The sequence below is a fragment of the Apus apus genome, chromosome 9 (genome assembly GCF_020740795.1).
Source record: "Apus apus isolate bApuApu2 chromosome 9, bApuApu2.pri.cur, whole genome shotgun sequence".
Taxonomy (NCBI): domain Eukaryota; kingdom Metazoa; phylum Chordata; class Aves; order Apodiformes; family Apodidae; genus Apus; species Apus apus.
Genome location: NC_067290.1, coordinates 704,107 through 713,715, shown reverse-complemented (window position 1 = coordinate 713,715; position 9,609 = coordinate 704,107).

Genomic DNA, 9,609 nt, shown 5'->3' with positions numbered 1-9,609 from the left:
GAGTGGTGCTGTTTTTCTTGTGGTCAATGCTTTGCACTTCCTTCCAGAAGTGCCCTGCAAGGTGTTGCCCTCCCAGGGCTGCTGTCTGCCAACTCCATCTCTGCTCCCTGGTGCTTACATTTGTGCTTTGGCTATTTGTGGCAAGATTATTTTTATCACCTTTCATATTTTTTACAGGTTTTCTCCTTAACTTCAGATCACTAAACAAGATAAACAGGAACCACTAGTGCAGAGAGTGGGTGTCCCTTTGTTAAGCCTTGACTTTGTCTCACTCTGGTAGTCCAGTGACCCGTTGCCCATCAGACTTGCACAGAGGCCTTCCTCTTCTTGGGGTACAGTGACCTGGACACAAGACGGATTTTAAGGGTTACTTTGACCACCCAAAAAGAGACTTTGAGTAAGAAAATCAGACACATTTGTTAGTGGCCTGTTGTTCTGGGTGAGCTTTGAAGGGAGGGTCTGCAGGCCTGGGTGCTGCCATGGACACCATGAAGGGTCCTACCAAAGGAATGTGTTGCTGTGGCAAGAGAAGCTTCAGGGGAGCCACTGCCCCACAGCTGGGGTTGTGTCCCCAGCTGCAACACTTTCTGGGGGGGTACCCAGAGGAGCCCCTGAGCCCTGGTGCCTTCACAGCCCAGGAAACATCAACAGGAGCTGAGGTTGTCAGTGTCAGCAGAGGATGGTCTATTGTGGAGATAATTGTTGATCAGCAAGCGGTCCTCTTGATCCTTTGCCCCTCCCTGCAGTGTCTCTGCCTGATGACCTGGAACAGGAGCCTCTCCCCCCTTTGCTCCTGGCTGGCCTGGGGCTCTGGGGGACAGGAGCAGCCTTACTACCAGGAGGATGTGCTGGTGTCTGTGCCGAGCACACGTGTGGTGCCCAGACCTGCTGCCACTGCAGCACAGATCTTGTGCCTGGTGCCAGGAGAAGGGATGGGCACAGAGCTGCTCTCCATGGATGTCACCAAGGTTTTGATGTGAGAGGAAAAAAAGCAGCTCCATTAAGCTACAAGACTGCAGGATTTGGGGGAGGGGGTCATTTTCATTCTAGCTTGAACTTGTGCGTGTCACAGGGACATGGTTAATGCCAAGTGCAGAAGAATCCAGTGGCTGGTGAGGAGGCAGCAGCATCACTGTTTCAGTCAGTGTAGTTGTTTGGGTGTAGAAGAGCATTTCAGGTGAGTCCTGCCCTGCCCTTTCTATTTTGGGATACAGGCCACTTGAGACTGCGGCCGCGAGGAAAAGCTTTCTGCCACAGGGCTGGTGATTAATTGTTAATAACCTTGTGCCTGGTAAAGGAAAAATCTTTCAAGCTCAGTCTGTGCCTCATGAGCTGGTGACAGGGGAAGTCAGATAGAATCATAGAATCATTACAGATGGAAAAGACCTTCAAGATCATCAAGTCAAACTGTCAGCCCTACACCCCCATGACCACTGAACCATCTCCCAAAACACCACATCTACCTGTTTTTTGAATGCCTTCAGGGATGGTGCCTCCACCACCTCCCTGGGCAGCCTGTTCCAAGGCCTCTCCACTCTTTCTGTGAAGAATTTTTTCCTAATATCCATCTGAACCTCTCCTGGTGCAACTTGACCCCATTTCCTCTTGTCCTATCGCTGGTCACCAGGGAGAAGAGCCCAACACCCACCTCACCACAACCTCCTCTCAGGCAGCTGTAGAGAGCAATGAGGTCTCCCCTCAGCCTCCTCTTCTCTAGGCTGAACAGCCCCAGCTCAGCCTCTCCTCATCAGACCTGTTCTCCAGACCCCTCATCAGCCCAGTTGCCCTTCCCTGCACCCTCTCCAGCACCTCCATCTCCTTCCTATTCTGTGCACCCAGAACTGCACACAGTGCTTGAGGTGCAGCCTCACCAAGGCCGAGTAGAGAGGCAGGATCATCTTCCTGGTCCTGCTGGTCACACTATTCCTGATGGAGGCCAGGATGCTGGTGTGCCCCACCTGAGCACACACTGGCTCATGTTCACGTGCTGTCCACCAGCACCCCCAGGTCCCTCTCTGCTGGGCAGCTCCAGCCACTCTTCCCCAAGCCAGTAGTGCTGCCCAGGGTTGGTGTGACCAACATGCAGGACCTGGCACTTGGCCTATTGAAACTCATACTGGTCTTGGCCCATGGATCCAGCCTGTCCAGGTCCCTCTGCTGAGCCTTCCTACCCTCCAGCAGATCAACACTCCCACCTGGTTTGGTGTCATCTGCAAACTGACTGAGGGTGCACTCTGTCCCCTCATCCAGATCATCAATGAAGATGTTAAACAGGACTGGGCCTAGCAATGAACCCTGGGGGCACACCCCAAACTGGATTGAACTCCATCCAACAACTCTTTGGACCCAGTTTTTTTTAATCCAGGAAAGCATGTGCACACCCAAGCCATGAGCAGCCAGCTTCTCTAGGAGGATGGTGTGGGAAACCTTGTCCAAGGCCTTGCTAAAGTCAAGGTAGACACATCCACAGCCCTTCCCTCGTCCAGTAAGAGGGTCACCCTGTCACAGAAAGAGATGAGGTTAGTCAAACAGGACCTGCCCTTCACGAATCCATGCTGACTGGGCCGGAGTACCTGGTTGTCCTTCATGTACCACATAATGGTGCTCAGGATGATCTGCTCCATCAGCTTCCCTGGTGCTGATGTCAGACTAACAGGCATGTCATATCCCAGCTCACCCTTCCATCCCTTCTTCTATACAGGGGTTACGCTGGCTGATCAGTCTGCTGGTACCTCTGTCAGTCAGTGATGTGGCACCTGGAGCCTGAATAAATAATGGCCAAGAAGTGTCCTCATGCTGTGACTTTCATCAAGTCCTCTCTTTGCAGTAGCAAAACATTTCATCACACTGGGGTGGGGTTTTCTTTCCTTTTCTTTCAAGCCCGGGTTCCTGCTACCCCGGCGGTTTTGCAGTACCGAGCCCTGCAGCCCCTGTGTGGAGGATGCTCTGTGCCACCAGGTGGCTGTCCCTGCTCCAGGGGACACCCTGTGGCTGTCCCACACCCTCTGGCACCACCACAGCCCTGGCTCTGGCAGGTCCCTGCAGCTCCTGCCTTAGCAGAGAGGGGGAGATTTAAAGCTTCTTCCCACTGTCTGCACCGGGCTGACTCATGGAGACATCTCCTAGGACAGGAGATGAGGACAGGATGCCTCAGATATTCATAGGATGGGTTTGGTTGGAAAAGACTTCTCCAGTCCAATTGCTTCCCCAGCCCTGCCAAGGCCACCACTGACCCAAGTCCCTCAGCAGCACATCTACAGGGCTTTGAAACCCTTTCAGTGATGGGAGCTCCCTGGGCAGCCTGGGCCAGGGCTTGAAAGCCCTTGGGGGGAAGAAATTGTTCCTAACATCCAACCTAAACCTCCCCTGATGCCACTTGAAGCCACGTCCTCTTGTCCTATCCCTATTCCTGATCTGTAATGGTGGTGGACAGCTGGGTTACACTTCTCGTCTCTCTGGGGAGGAGAAAAAAAATACTCGCTGAGACTTAGATTTCCAAATCTAGCTAGGGCTGAGAAGAACACTGGAGATCTTTGGAAAAGGGGTGTCACCCTGCTCCCCTGGCTGCCCAGAGAGAGCTCAACCTTTTGCCCCTCTCCCTTGTCCAGGGGTGACCCTTCCAGTTCTCTGTTTCACTTCTACTAAAGGTTTGTTATGGTTTCCAAACACAAAGTGGACTCTGGGTATTACCAGAGAGTGTGAAGAGACAAAAAAATCTGCAGTCTCCATTCTACCAATTCAGCTTGAGGCTTCTCCTTGCTTGGAATGACCACACATTTTTAAAATTCACAGATGTCAAAACCAAGGGCTTGCTGCTGAGCAGAGGTGGGGCCTCCTGCCCCTTCCTGCTGCCCTCCTTCGGAACGTCTCACTATTTAGTTTTATGCCATATTATGGTTCTGCAGCAGGGATGTGAGACGAGGCTCATCCTTCACTTTGAGGTCTCGTGCTTCTTGCAGCTGGCTCAGAGTCCCCCTGATTTATCACTGCTCTGGATTTTCACAGCTCTGGAAGAACTCCAGCTTGCCAGGAAGCAGAAGATACTAGAGCAGGCAGGAAGCAAATTCAAAGCCCATGTATAACAGGTACAATTATGGCAGAAAATAATAATAATAATTCAGAGAGCAGTAGTCGTGGTTTGGGCCCAACATGACAACAAAGATCCAGCCCCGGGGCCTCACTCAGCTCCCCCCTCACACCCTGGGATGGGGAGGACAAACCCAACCAGAAACTCATGGGTCGAGACAAAGGACAAGGAGGGATTTCACCGATTGAGGTCCCGGGCAAAACAGACTCAACTTGGGAAAAAGATACTTTAATTTCTCACTAATCAAACACCCACAGGACACAGACACACACAAACGAGGGCTCACACACCTCACCCCACCCCTCCCTTCTTCCCACCCAAATCCCTTTGTTCCCGGTTTCTCTCCCTCCTTCCCCCCAGGCACAGGGGGATGGGGTTTAGAGTCAGTTCACAGGCTGGTGGTTCCTGCTGCTCCTTCCTCCTCAAGAAGAAGATTCCTCACAGTCCTGCCCTGCTTCCCCACGGGTCCCTCCCATGGCAGAGTCCTCCACCAACCTCTGCTCCATCAGCCCTTCCCACCAGCCCCGGAGCTGCTCCAGCGCTGCCCGCAGAGTCACGGGATGTTCGGGAACAGGCACCTCCCCTGCCCGGGGGCTTCCACAGCTGCACCATCCCAGCCCACGGGCAGCAATCCAAGGCCACTGGCCACAACATCCAAGTCCACCGGCCAAGTTCCCCCCTCCTGGCACCACCAGGGCATGTTCCACCACGTTCCTCCACGAGTGCAGGGGCACAGCTGCCATCCCGCCATGGGCTGCAGGGAAACTGCTGCTCGGGCACCTTCTGCCCCCTCTTCCTCACCAACCACCAGCACCCTCTGCCTCTCCAGCCCAGCTCTTCTCTAAGTGCTCCCTCTGCTCAGCTCTTCCCTCAGTTCTTTCCTATGCTAATGGCAGAGGTGAATCTCTTGTCCCTCTAATGGCTCCTGGGCTGGTTGGAGCAGGGGCAGCTTCTCAGCCTCTTACCGGAGCCACCTCTGGGCCCTTTTGCTACCAAAACCCCCCAAACCAAACCAGCACAGTTTTCTCTGCAAGAGTTGCAAAGGTGTCCAGGGTACTCTGAGGCAGGAGCTCTCTGGGGCACAGAAGAGACTTGCCTTGACTAGCACAGAGCCATAAAGAAAACAAGTAGGAAGGAAATTCCTCACTCAGAGCTGGATGAAGTTCAGCACTGGATAAGTCTAGGCTGGTCCCAACTCTGGAAACAAAACCAAGAAGCCTCGTTATCCCATCACACCCTGTCTCTGCTAGTGAAGGGGATACCCAAATGAAACAAAGCAGAGACATCAGGTTTAAAGCTGCTGGCACAGCAGCTGTGGTCCCTTTGAGATGTTGTGATGAGACCCACCAGGACAGCTGTGGGATGCAGGGCTTGCAAACCTGTCTTTTTATGTGCATGAAGAAAATAAAGCTTTTACAGAATGTGAAGGAGAACACTGGCCCACAGGCCCGTGGTGGCTTGTTCTCACACAGTCCCTCTTGGGGCACTTCATATGTCCAGAGGAGGCTGCGAGGTTGGTGAAGGGTTTAGAGGGGATGCCATATGAGGAGCAGCTCAAGACACTTGGTCAGTTCAGCCTAGAGGAGACTGAGGGGAAACCTCACGGCAGCCACTGCTTCCTCAGCAGGGAAGGAGGAGGAGGAGGCACTGACCTCTTCTCTCTGGTGACCATCGATAGGACCGAAGGGAATGGTAGGAAGATGTGCAGGGGGAGGTTTAGGTTGGACTTTAGGAAGAGGGTGATGGAGCACTGGAAGAGGCTCCCCAGGAAGCAGGAATGGCACTAAGGAGACTATTCAAGAAGCATTTGGACAATGCCCTCAGGGACATGCTGTGAACTTTGGGGTTGTCCTGTTCTGGGCCAGGAGCTGGACTTGGTGATCCAGGCTGTCCGAGGCAGTGGTTGAGCCACCATCCCTGGAGACATCTAAAAGACAGATATGGTGCCAGGGGACAGGGTTTAGTGGTGGACGTGGCAGAGTTAGGGTAGTGATTGGACTTGATGATCTTGAAGGTCTTTTCCAACCAGGGTGATACTGTGATACAGTCTGATTTTGTTGTCACGTTCCCAGAATGTGAATCTCCATGAGCCTGGGGGAAGTACAGTCAGTTCTTTCCTGAGCAATCCTCTCCCTGGCATGCCTGATGAATCATTTTTTCTGGCCTAGAGAAAAACACAACTAATCCTATTTGAGGGTAAAGACATGTAGGTGTCCCTCTCCATCGCTTCCACAAGTCCAGCACCAACGGCAGCCATAAAGTCTTTCCAACAATTCACATTCTGTTCATCCTTGAGAACTGGGGTGATGTTTGGTGGTGGTGAAACTGATTTATTCTCAAATCCTTTTGGCAGAACTGAAAATGTTTGGTGATCTTTCAGCAGTCCTGGTGTGGCTTTTCATGCCATAGCACCAGATTTACTACTCACCCTCAAACTAATTAAAACATGTAAAAAGGGGGACAGGGCTACCCATGAGCTGGAGGATGTGAGAATGGAGGAAGAGGAGTGGAAAGCATCGTGATGAGACTGGAAGAAGAAATAACCAGAGGTTTTGCCATCTGGTTCTGACAAAGCCCAACTTGCCTGATGAGCCAGCACTGGAAAGCACTGCTCCTGGTTGGGGGGGGAGGCTGTGGCAGCCTCCTTGGGAAGGCAGCCAGGGTATTAAATAGTTCTCATTTTGGAAAAATCCAAGGGGGAGAAAACTAACCATGAAAACAGATCTTCAATGAACTGAAGAGGAGGAAAGTGAGTTCAAAATAATCAGCTGCATCCAATAGCAGGGAAGGTAACTGGCACCATTTAATGTAATGTAACTGTCCTGGCACAAACTGGGGCAGGAATTTTTTTTCACCACCCTGCTAGGAGGTTGGGTATGAACTGGTTAAATATTATTCTTGGATTGTGTTCTGTGTCTTCCAGTGTTCATGAGAAGGTTTCATGACATGACATGTCACAGCCAAGGGCCACTGGGACGGAGGGGCCCAGGGGAGTGTGTCCATTTCATACATAGCAAAGAATTCCACCATGTGACTATGTGAAAGTCCTCCTTGCAGGGTCCTCCTTGCAGGAGGAATTGCTCCTTGCTCCACAGCTTTTCACTTCAGCCTTTTGCTGCACATGCTCCTGCCATGGCTGGTGTTGGCTGCCCCTGCCCCTCTGCCCTCCCACTGCCCTGGGTGGGCTCTAGTGTCAGCGTGTCAATACATGACGGGGGACAAGGGTGACCCTGACACGTGCCTGGGTTCAGCCTCCAGTGAAGTCTCTGCCCCAAGAGGTGCTGTGGCCATGCAGTCATTTCTCTCTTCCCCACATGCTTTCTTTCATTACATTGAATTTCTTCCCTGCTCTGGTATGTCTTGTCTTAGCTTTTCACTCTGGGTCAGCCTTGTTGATCACCTGTGGACACTATAGGGCTGCAGCCAGACCTTAGTGACAGGAGGGAACCTTTAGGTAGAGGCCGATACTAGCTCCTCTCTTCAGGTGTAAAGCAGCGACCTCTCCTTTTCCCAGGGGAGAAATTGAGCCTGCTCCTCAGAGAGGCACCTTTCCAAGCTGAAGGTGGTGGGAATTCAGGACACAGCAAACTTTCTTCTCTTTTGCATGCTTCCAAGAGCGTGGTGAGCTAGAGCACAGTCTGGAGATGGAGCCTGCCTGTTCTACAAGATTTGACCATGGTGCCTTGTGCTGCTTTATGTGAAAGCTTTTACAGTTGCAATGATGTGCTGAAATGTTACTGCATAAAGAAGAACATCATCTCCTTTCCCATCACTGTGGGACATCTCTTCCAAGATACATCTTGTCCTCTGGGGTAGATCCTTGGGCCCCAGTCTGTATCTGAACATACCAGTGGTGTGGTCCTCACCACTTGGGACCTTCCTTTCCAGGCAACTCAAGCTGTGTATATTTAAGTGGTTTGCCTTGTTTGTCCCTACTGGGAAAAAAGTAATTTCCAAACAGTTGCCATCTCAGAATCACAGCATCACCAAGGCAGGAAAAGGCCTCCAAGATCATCCAAGTCCAGCCTATGACCTGGCACCACCACATCTCCAGACCATGGCACCAAGAGCCACATCCAGCCTTTCCTGGAACACCTCCAGGGATGGTGCCTCCACCACTTCCCTGGGCAGTCCATCCCAATGCCTAATCATTCCTCTCCATGACGAAGGTCACACCTAATCTGGTGCTATCTGGGCCACCAGTTGTTTCCAGAGCTGTTCTCAGGGACATGTGGTGTCTGTGCTGGTCTGCAGAACCCCTTCCTGGGTGGTGGTTGAGTAGTGACAGTACCCGAAGGGTTGTCTTAAGAACTAACAGGACTCGCTGCTTCGGCTCTGCTGGGTCATTTCCCTACACAGCAAAACTCTTGGTTTATTTTTTCATTCTGAATGGAAGTGTAGGGTTTGTGGGGTTGGCCATGCAGAGATGGGAGGCTCCTACTCCCACATTTGGATCTTCTCTTTACACGTATAACCTGCAAAAAACATATTTCAAAGCAAAACACTGTCCCTTGGAAGCAATGTGGCTTTTTCTTGTATGCAAACACCAAAGGAGAAGGGAGAACCTGCTGCTTTTCAGTCTCAGTGCTTCTATGTGCCTTATGCTGTCCCTAGCCTAAGTGAGATATGATGATTTATTAAATGTGCAGGTTATCAAAGATACTAGTTATACACATGGAAATATATTGTGTTTTCTTCTAAGTGTTCCCACTGTGCTGCAGGAACTAATTACACTTTTGGTAGAGTCTCTTCTGTGGCTTTTTCAAAATTATACTGTAAAACAAGGATCAACTCCTGACATTTGTGGTTTTTTGCTGGTTTGTTGTTTTTTTTTTAAAACAAACTGTAAAATGGTGCATAAATTGGTACCATAAGTAGTATTTCCTAAATCAGAGAAAAACCTACAATGGCAACACCTTTGAAAAGGTAGAAAATAAGCAGAGCTCAGCACTTGGATTCTGCCAGTCATTTCTCAGAACTCTTGTATTTTGTTGTATTTTGTAAATATCAAGATCATAATGTTTCTTTGGGCTGTTCCCAATCAAAGAGCATCCAAGTCACCAGGGCAACCCATGGCCCAGGAGGTGGGCGCAGCGCTCGGGTCCCACGTTCAACCCCTGCCTCCACTGTGGGGGTTGTCAGGGCTCAGTGCCACCTGCAGGAAGACGTGGCAGGAAACAGATAAAGCATTTGTTAGAATAAATTGAGTGGCCCAAGCCATGGTAGTTGAGGGGGAAGCAGAAACCAGGGTTATGCTTTGTAGTTGAGGCCATTTGATGTAAGGCTTGGCTGCAGAGGAAGCTTCAGCAGTGAGCTGGTTTAGGAGACTAACACTTATCAGTCAGTTTCAGTAAAGCCAGTTGTTGTCACTTGCTCCAGTGGGCACAGCCATGGTGGCAATCTCACCCCAGGCAGCCCTGGATGCTGAGGGGCCTCCTGAGATGGAGCAGAGCAGCATGTGGAATTCTCACTCTGCTCAGCAGCTTATGAAACAGAAGGGAACGGGTGACCTGGCATGAACC